Source organism: Eumetopias jubatus, unplaced genomic scaffold (genome assembly GCF_037043125.1).
Source record: "Eumetopias jubatus isolate StellerSeaLion01/CBP00866 unplaced genomic scaffold, mEumJub1_p1.0 scaffold_5, whole genome shotgun sequence".
NCBI lineage: Eukaryota > Metazoa > Chordata > Mammalia > Carnivora > Otariidae > Eumetopias > Eumetopias jubatus.
Window position 1 is genome coordinate 29,100,150 of NW_028274811.1, and position 9,658 is coordinate 29,109,807.

Consider the following 9,658-nt stretch of genomic DNA (forward strand, 5'->3'; position numbering starts at 1 on the left):
TGTCAAAGGTCAAACTTAACTGTGACCTACTTAATCACATTCTGATAGATCTGTAAATATAGCTGATCCCCCATCAGAGGAGACCAAATCATTTCCAAGCAGGCATGCATATGTCCATGCATGTACCTATCTGTATATGCACTCCTTCATCCACGCACTCAGCCATCCTTCCATCCATCATCCACCCACTCATGAACTTCATGAGCCCCTGCTCATGCCAGGCCCCGTGTTAAGAGGTAGAGCGTAACAGTGATGAAGATAGCCCTAATTCTCATGTCTAGGAGGAAAGACCCAGCCCCCCACAACACTATGGAATGAGATCTGCTATGATCACAGAAGTATAGATTACATATTCTGTCATTACCTTTGGAAGAGGGATATACAAGCATCTCTGAGTGTATATGTTTCCCTGCTTCTATATGAAATAAGTTAAACCCGCTGGAAATTTTATTAGATAAAAAGAGCAATTTCCTTAGCTCAGGATTTCTTACTGAATAGTGACTTGTTAGTTCCTAGAGGAAGCTCATCTTGTGCCTTCAAAAAGGGCCCTTTTCTATTTTGATCGTTATGTAAATCAGTGCTGGTGGACAGTGGAGAAAGGACATGGAATTGGTTTATTCACGGGACTGCAGTCAGGGAATTTGAGTTCTCGTCCCATCTCTGCCACTAACTTCTGTAGGATCTTGGCCATCTCTTTACCTTACCATGCCTCTATCTTTGTTTTTAATGTGGAGATTACTTGTTTTTGTAGTTCACAAAAGTATTATGTGGATGTGAAATGCTTGGGAATAGTTTTATAAATGCCAGGCAGTAGAGGATGTGCAGTTGGGAGAGTCTGTTGGAAGATGGGCCAAGCTCAGAGATGTGTTCAGGGCCATTAGAAACAGCAGACTTGTTGCCATAGTTAGGATGAAATATGCCAGGTTTGCCTGGAACATCTGTGGTTCATGCCTGAAATCCTGGTGTGAGTATTAAGAGTACCCTTTTTATTTTTAAGACTGTCTTGGTTTGGAAGCTAAGTCTTATGGCCTCTTTATCTATAGAGGATGTAAATCAGGCAGAACACGAATGTCTGCCCAAGTGGCAAAGTTCTGCTGTTATCTTTTAGGTTCATCTAATGGTGGTGGTCACAGTCTGACTAGGACCAGCCATGAAGATCAGTGCTTGATTCAAGTCGGAGGGGAGCCAGCTGCTGTCTAGGGCAATAGCCCTTTTCTCACCAGGAGGAGAACTCTTTAGTTGGTCAGGAGTGTCTGCAAATGGGCCAGCTAAGTGAGGCAGTTCCCAGAAAGCCCAGCCCATTTGAGGAAGAGCAGATTTCCCCTTGGGGCCACGTGCCCAATCTCCCCACTCTGACCTTGACTATGTGCTACAGGGCACGTGCTGAAGCATGCGGGTCTGTAATGACTGGGGGTGCAGTAGGTGAGGGAACTGCTCCATGGTGGATAGCAAACTGATCGATGGAAGTGGTAGTGGGGGGCTAGGTCAGAGGTGGAAGTGGCCTTCTCATCTCCAGGCTGGCCATGCAAGTAGGAGAGGAAATTCCTGGGTTCTCCCTGGGATCCCAAATCCCTGATAGCTGTCAAATGTGAGGACAGTTTTTGTCCCTTGAGGGACTGGCTGCTTCCTGGGGTGGCCTGGGACACATCCTTAAATCTTTTTTTTTTTTTTTTGAAAGCACTTGTTAGCATTTAATGAACGCCCTCAAATGTGGCTTCAAGCTACTAGAACGCAGGCGCCCCCGACACCCTTAATCTTCTCCTCTGCTCTTGTACTGAAGAATTTGGCCTTCACGATGACAGGCTGTTTTGGGAGTTTTCCCTTTCCCAAAACTTTGTAGTAGCCCGATTGCACCACATCAATGATAGAAGCAGCTCCAGTCTTGTTTTTGGCAGCATTTACCCGTGTCTGCTCACTGACCAAGGTCCACAGTTTATCAAGGTTGACAGTTGGGCAGAAGCTCTGGTTCCTCTTTAAGTGGTAATGTCTCATACCAACTTTTCCAAAGTATCCTGGGTGATATTTGTCGAAGTTGATCCTGTGGTGATGCATGCCACCAGCATTACCCCGGCCTCCTGGGTGCTTCCGGTGCTTGCCGATGCGGCCGTGGCCATGGCTCACGTGGCCCCGAAGTTTCCGGGTCTTCCTCAGTCTGGATGGCATGTCGGCAGCTCAGACGGAAAAAGACATCCTTAAATCTTAACTGGAGGAAGGAGTGTGAGGGATTTTGGCCCCTTATCTGTGGATAGTGGTAGAGTTAGGATCCTACTTGAAAACAAGGACTGGCATTTTGGAAGCTGAGATTCGATCAGTACAAATTGGCATTTTCTAGACATAGAAAAAGCATGGCCCTTGAATCATGGTGTGTGAGTTGTAATTTTGGCTCTGTCCCTGACCCACTGTGTGGCCTCAGACAAGTTGTACTTCCTCTCCAAGCCTGTTTTTCCATCAGTAAATTGGGGTTAGTTCTTATCCCCATGATCTCATACTGCCTCATCTATCCCTCACTCGGGAAACAAAGGACCTTTGTAAAGTCATAATGTTATTTTATTTTCTTACCCAGTATGCACAGAGCACCTGTCATGGGCAGTGTGCGCTGGGTACCAGGAGAATGACAGTGATCGAGGTAGTCATGGTCTTGGCACCTCATGGAAGGCCTGTTTCATGGGAAGAGACACATGGTGAACCAATAAATAAATGGGCAAATGAAGTAGTTGAATACCCTGTTAACTTGTATGAAGAAAACATACAGGGTTCGGAGAGAAGAATACATCTGGGTGGGGGCGGCAGGTATTTCTTAGATAAGGTGACCCAAGAGGACACATCGCTGAGGGTGACCTCTAGGCTGAGACCCGAGCCTGAGGAAACTGCTGTGCCGAGTTGCAGAAATGTGTTCCAGGCAGAGGACACAAGGCAAGTCCTCTCACCACTCCTGCACTGGTTTAGAGATTACCTTTCCTTCCAAGGGCTGGGGGAGGGAGTCTGAGCCTGTTGGGTTAAGGATTAACTCCACCTCCAGGATAGATGATTAGATGGAAAAAGCAAGACGCAGAACAAGGTGTCTAACTATCATCTGTTTAAAAGGATGTGTATTTATTCATGTACGCTTGTACATTTGCAGAAATCTCTAGAAGGGTACACTAAAAATTGGTGGTTGTGCCTGAGAAGGGAGTCTGGGGGATTGGGGTAAAAGAGAGACTCACTTGTAACTGCATGTCTACTTGTATTGTTTAATTTTTGTTTTGACCACATGCATATATTACTTTTCAATGCAAAAACCCAGTTGTTCAAAAATATGTATGCTTACTTAAAGGAAATGTTTGTAGGCCATTTGGCAACAAAAGTAAGACTGGCATATGAGGAGGGGTATGTGGAATCTTTGGTGCCAGAAAAACAAACCAGGTGTGGGACTGAGGATGCGCCTGGGCCAGCTCCAGCCTGGAGAGCCCAGGAGAGGGGGGTGGCCGACCCCAGGCATCCATTCCCACAGGCTCAGAACTTTTTCCGTGGCCTCTTTCTCACTGCATGTGACAGGGGTGCCTGTTTACTTTTCTGACATTCCTACCTAAAGTGACTGTTTCTTTGAATCTGATAATTGCAGCCCCACCCTCACATGGGTGCTGCCTCTTACCGTAATCATTTGTGTGCACTTGCAATTCTCTTCCAGGATTATGTCCCCCCAGAGCTGCTAGCATACATAGAGCTTCATGCAGTGTCAGTACTTGAGTAAGCGTGGAAGATATACATATATAAAACAAAATTCACTTGCCTGGGTAGATTATTTATTGTTTCTCTCCCATGCTCTTTCCAAGTAGGAAGGCCACTGATAACAATAACTTCCATCATGTATTAGGATGAAATCTTCCAATAACTTCATAGGAAGCCTCTTGAATGATTGTAGAATGAGGTGTCTCAGTTAATTTAATTTTCTGTTTTACTGTCTGCTTTACTCCCGTTTTGTTATTGAAGTTCTTAAAGCATGTTTATGTTTAATTTCTTGCCTATAGGGGTAATAATTCTCCCCCTACCTGGAGTCCTTTCTCCCTGGAGCAGGTCTGACAACCACTGAATACAGGGAGAAGTTTAAAAACAGCCAAAGTGGCTCAAGGTTTATTTGTAATAATACTCTTACTCATAAAGAAATTGTTTTCTCAGAGCTTATTCTCATTTTATATATAGCTTTAAGAATTAGAGTTTTCTTTTTTTTTAAGATTTTTTATTTATTTATTTGACAGAGAGAGAGATAGCGAGAGCAGGAACACAAGCAGGGGGAGTGGCAGAGGGAGAAGCAGGCTTCCTGCCGAGCAGGGAGCCCGATGCGGGACTCGATCCCAGGACCCTGGGATCATGACCTGAGCGGAAGGCAGACGCTTAACTACTGAGCCACCCAGGTGCCCAAGAATGAGAGTTTTCTAAATTAGAAGTCTACTAAAACATATGTTAAAGAGGAATAGTTAGAGACACGTGCCTTGACATCAGGAGGAAATGACAACTTAATAGCACAGAAAAGAAACATAAAAAGCAGAGCCCTGACTTCAGAAAACATAGTGTCAAGGAGACATATTCTTGTAGAGGCAAGAATGTTTGTGTGCCCCAAAACGTTACAGTAGTGGATATGCAATCAGTGATTCTGAATCGTAGTAGTGGATATGCAATCAGTGATTCTGAATCATCAAGGAAAATTATGCTCTGAATCTTTCATTTAAAGAAGACAGAAGTCAATAAATTTTAGAAAGATTTTTGTCAGAAATAATTAACATTTAAAAATCCTGTGATGCAAAGAACGTTTAATAGGATAAGGAATACTTGTCTAAACTAACATCCAACTTTGTAGAAAATAGGGAAACAGTAGAGACTTCCCATTAAAACCAGCAATATGATAAGATTGTTCCCTCCCACCTGACATTTAGTATGACTCTATGCAATAAGGCATGAAACCAGAAAACAAAAGGTATGGCTATTGAAGAAACAGGTGATCATTATTTTTAAAATTGTATAATTACCTTCCAAGAAAACTTAAGAGCACTAATAGAAGTATTATTAGCATTAATAAGAGTTCAGTAAGATGGCCAGGCTGCATAGACACTTTATAGTAGTTTTCCCAAGTATTAACAATAGCTAGCTGGAAATGTTTTTAGTGCAAAAGATCCTATTTTAATTTTATAAGCATATAAAATGTCTAGGAATGAGTAAGCATTATGTTGACCCTCAGAACATTACTCAGAGTAATAATTAAAGATGAATTGAATCAGTGGAGAAGTGTACCATGTTCATGAGTTGGAGGACTTGATCCTTTGGGATATGTGAGACACTGCTTCATAAAGACTACAGGGAACAGCATACAGTTAAATTACCCTGATCCAAGTGCTAGCTTCACTACTTACCAAATGTGAAGTCCTGGTCAAATTGCTAAATATTTCTGGGCCTAGGTTTTCTCATCTCTAAGATGGTGACAATAATAGTAATTGCCTCATAAGATTGTTGTGAGTTGTTATGCGGCAAGAGCATAGAGTAGCGCCTGCTACCTAGGAATGGGTCAATAAATAGGAGCTATTATTTTTATACTAATTCCCCTAAATGAATGTTGCAATTTATGGGAATATCAAACAAAAATCTAAAAGATGTTAGACCTAAGTGGATATTGGAATTTAATTTATTGTTTAGTACTTCACAACAATTGGCAAGGAAGGGTTATTCCATAAATAAGCTGGGGCAATTCACCCATTACCAAAAAATTTAGCCTCTCACTCTGTATCAGTGTTTTTCAGAGTGTGGCCACAGCCATCAGATTCCTTGGAGCACTCTTAAAAGGCAGATTTTTTTTTTTTTAGAGCGTGGGGGAGGGGCAGAGGGAAAGGGTGAGAGAGAACCTCAAGCAGCTGAACCCAAAGGTCAGACACTTAACCGATTGCGCCACCCAGGCATCCCTTGAAATGCAAATTTTTAAGGTTTACACTGAGATTCACATTAAAATGTGGGAACTGCTGTCCTTTACCACACATCAGAATACATTCCAGATGAATTACTGGGATAAATGTCAACATCGCCATCTAAAACCAGAAGATAGGGATAAGGAAATATTTACATTATCTTCCGTATTTTAAATATAAGATCTTTTACAGCTCAGTAAGAAAAATAGGAGTGTGCAAGAGTAAAAAGGGCAAAGGATATGAATAACCAAACAACAAAAGAAAAAGGGAAAAGGCCAATAAGCATATGGAAAACTGCCAAATTTCACTAACACTCAAAAAATGCACATTAAAACAATAACTTTTCATATTTCAGGAGAGAAAGTATTTTAAAAATGATAAGTGCCAGTGATGCTAAGGATACAGGTAAAATGGGCATTTTGATATTCAGGTGAGGGGATGCTAAAACAGCTTTCTGAGATGCTTTGTATGAAAAGTCTGAAAAATATCTATACCTAGGGGCCAAGCTATTCATTTTCCATGAATTTATCTTGGGGGAGAATCAGAGATCCATATACAGACTTATGTATGCAGGTATCTATCAAAGCATTATTTTAATAGAAAAAATTGGAAACAGCTGAAATGTCCAACAATATGGTAACAGTTAACTCAATCATGGCTCATCCATGAGACGAATACTCTGTGGTCATTAGAAATCATGTTTTTGAAGAATCCTGTCATTAAATTACCTGAGAAAATGCTTACAATGTATTAAGTGAAAACATCAGGATACAAGCTATATAGAGAATGATTCCTTTTTTTTTAATTAAAAATAATCACAGACCTAGATAAAAGATGGAAAGAAGGAAAGAAAATATACCAACATTTTAATGGTGCTTACATCTGGGTGGTTGGATTTGAGCAATTTTTATGTTCTTTATACTTTTCAGATTTTCCAGTTTTGTGCAAAGCACACATGTTTGTGATGAGAAAAATGTTAGTTGAAACATAATCAAACAGATGAGACTGGCTGAGAGATTTTGGAAAGTGAGTTATATTTTAAAAAGGTAGTAATGAGAAGACGGTGGTCCTGGATTTAATAGAATGAATCAAGGAAGCAGAATGGATACATCAGAATCTGATTGTTTTGGAGGGGCAGTGCAGCATGAGGGTGGACAGTCGGGCTGGGGGCAGAGTGTGTGGGGCCCCCCATCCTGCAGACTACCCTGACCAGGCACGAACAAAGCCCGCACCCCTGAGGACTCATTGAAGCATAGCAGGTGCATCGAAACATGCCACTCAGGCAAAGACATATGGTGTGTGGTCAGTTCTCTCTTTTTATTTGATTTTTTAAAAAAGATATTTATTTTAAAGAGAGAGAGAGCACAGAAGCAGGGGGAGGGGCAGAGGGAGAGAAAGAGAGTCTCAAGCAGACTCCAGGCTGAGTGCAGAGCCTGATGCAGGCTCAGTCCCACAACCCTTAGATCATGACCTGAGCCGAAACCAAGAATCAGACACTTAACCAGCTGAGCTGCCCAGGCACCCCCCTCCCCCAATTCTCCTTTTGATTCTGCTACTTTAAAAGGAAAAGATCGCTGGTATAAAGAGTTTGCTCTTGAGATGCCCTAGGGTTGCCAATACAGTTCTCTGGCTGAGCTTTCTTTCCTCTTACTCCCTTCTAGCAGCTAGCCTAGCTCCAGGAACTTGGCTGCTTGCTGGCCCAGAACAGTGGATGGGACATTCTGGAGACAGGTGTTTCCCCGTTGGCATGGTGCTCAAGGCCTGGGAGAGTGTAGTCTCTGTTGGCCACTCCAAAATGGATGATAGTGTCATCTGAGGATGCCAGAATGGCCAGGAACGTTGGTCTCAGGTAGGTTTGGAGGAGCAGCAGAAGGCTCATGGGTGTTGAAGCCCTTTACACTGGGGGTCGACTCCTGCTGTGGGAACTCAAAGAAGCTGCATGACCTTGGGTGTGACCATGTCCCTTCACTTCAGTGGTCAGCCTCAGGCCCCCCCTTTATAAATAAAGTTCCCCATTGGTAATAAGTACCTTGAGGGGCTGTGTGAGCCTTAAGTAAGCAAATGTATGCAAAGCATTTATCTCAGCCCGACACAGAGGGAGTTGCTCCATAAATCACAGTTACAATGATTTCAGCCTTTCTGTCTTCCTTCCCTTTCTGCTAGGCAGCATGTGGGGTATGGTGCCAGGTACTGATAAAATATACCTGGCATCTGCGCAGCAAGACTTTAGGGGCTGCAGGTTGTCATTATTATTACTGTTGCTATGGCCTCTGCCCCTGGGCACCGAGTGAGGAGATGGCCGGTCTTGCCTGTCTCATCAGCAAGGCCTGCAGCTCATGGGTCTTTGTGAGAGCAGGCTTCCTGCTGGTTCTCCGTGTCTGCCTGAGCTGCTCAGAGGATGGAGAGCAAGTGGGTGGGAGCCTTAGCGGGTGTGGTTATTCCCCGAAATGAGCACAAAGCCTGGCTTTGCCCTCTGCCTTCCGCTTTCCAGTGTTTGCAAACTCTGCTCACAGTAACCTCCTTAACTGGGCCCTGGGGAGCTGCTGGGCAGGGTCAGTGAGTCAGCCTGACAGCCCAGGAGCCAGACCCTGTAACCACTGTGCCAGGTCCCTGATCAAGTGGAGCAGAAGTGTTGACATTTCGGTCCGCAGCGTCAAAAGGCAGGCACAGCCAACAGGGGCCACCCCCCGAGGTGGCCACGCTTGACCTGAGTGGGAGACAAAAAAGTTGTCTGTTGTGCACAGACTTTTGAAAGTGTTAGTCGTTTTGTGTTTGGCTTAGCGGATATTAGGAAAAATAAACTGCAGTGAATGAGAAAAGCTCAATTTGAATAAAAGAGAGTCATTTTAATGTTAATGTGAAGAAAAATATAAAATTAATAATAACACAGATGGTAAGTGGGTGATGGCAAAAATTATGATGGGGATAAGCATTTGAGAAGTGCTAGCCCAGGGGAACTGGAATTCCATGTTGTCTTTTGTCACGTGAGTAAGCCCTTCTGATTCATCCATTTTTATGGGTTATCTTAAATGAATAGTGGCAAGGCAGGGGATCCTTTAAATTTGTCCAAACCTAGGGGAGGCTTTATCAGAAGTTACCAACTTGGTGCTTGTTAGAAGCTTGTTTGAGTCTGTAGATTCATGGAAAACACAGAATGCATTTTTGGCTGCTGTGGTTGGCTTAGCATTTTCTTGGCTGGATCAGATAATAGAGGAGATTTCTGTTCCTTTTATGTCTGCGGCCAACAGGTCAGATATGTGGAACAGAATTGTCCATCCAAATCAGGTGGGGAAGCATGGCTGATGTGACTAAATGACATGGCTTCTCTTTCTGTGAACTGAGTTGGGGAATCTAAGTGTGCCTGGTGGAGGGCTGGTGGCACGTTCCTGAGCCCTGTCCCCACTGAGTTCCCTGTCCATTGGGGGGTGAGGAGCCTGGGGAGGTGAGGGTGAGACCAGAAGTGGTGGTTGACCTGGTCCTTGGAGGGAAGGTGGGGAAGAGCCTTATGGGAGGAGGAGAGAGGGCAAAGGCACAGGGACTGCCAGCCTAAGAAGACCCAGGCTGTGTGTCATGAAGATCGAGGAGCCGCGAGAGCCAGATGAGGGGAGTGTAGTAGGGACAGCAGGAGATGAGGTGTGGACTGGACCCAGGAGACTACGATTCCCTCCTGAGAGATAAACTTGTCTAGGGCATTACATGGGTTCTGGTTGCTCAGGGTCCTTCTTACC

General features: G+C 43.8%; 1 pseudogene; it reads right to left on the bottom strand.

The window, feature by feature from the left end:
• Positions 1-1,668: 1,668 nt before the first annotated feature.
• Positions 1,669-2,169, bottom strand: LOC114209525 (large ribosomal subunit protein uL15 pseudogene; annotated as a pseudogene).
• Positions 2,170-9,658: the final 7,489 nt, after the last annotated feature.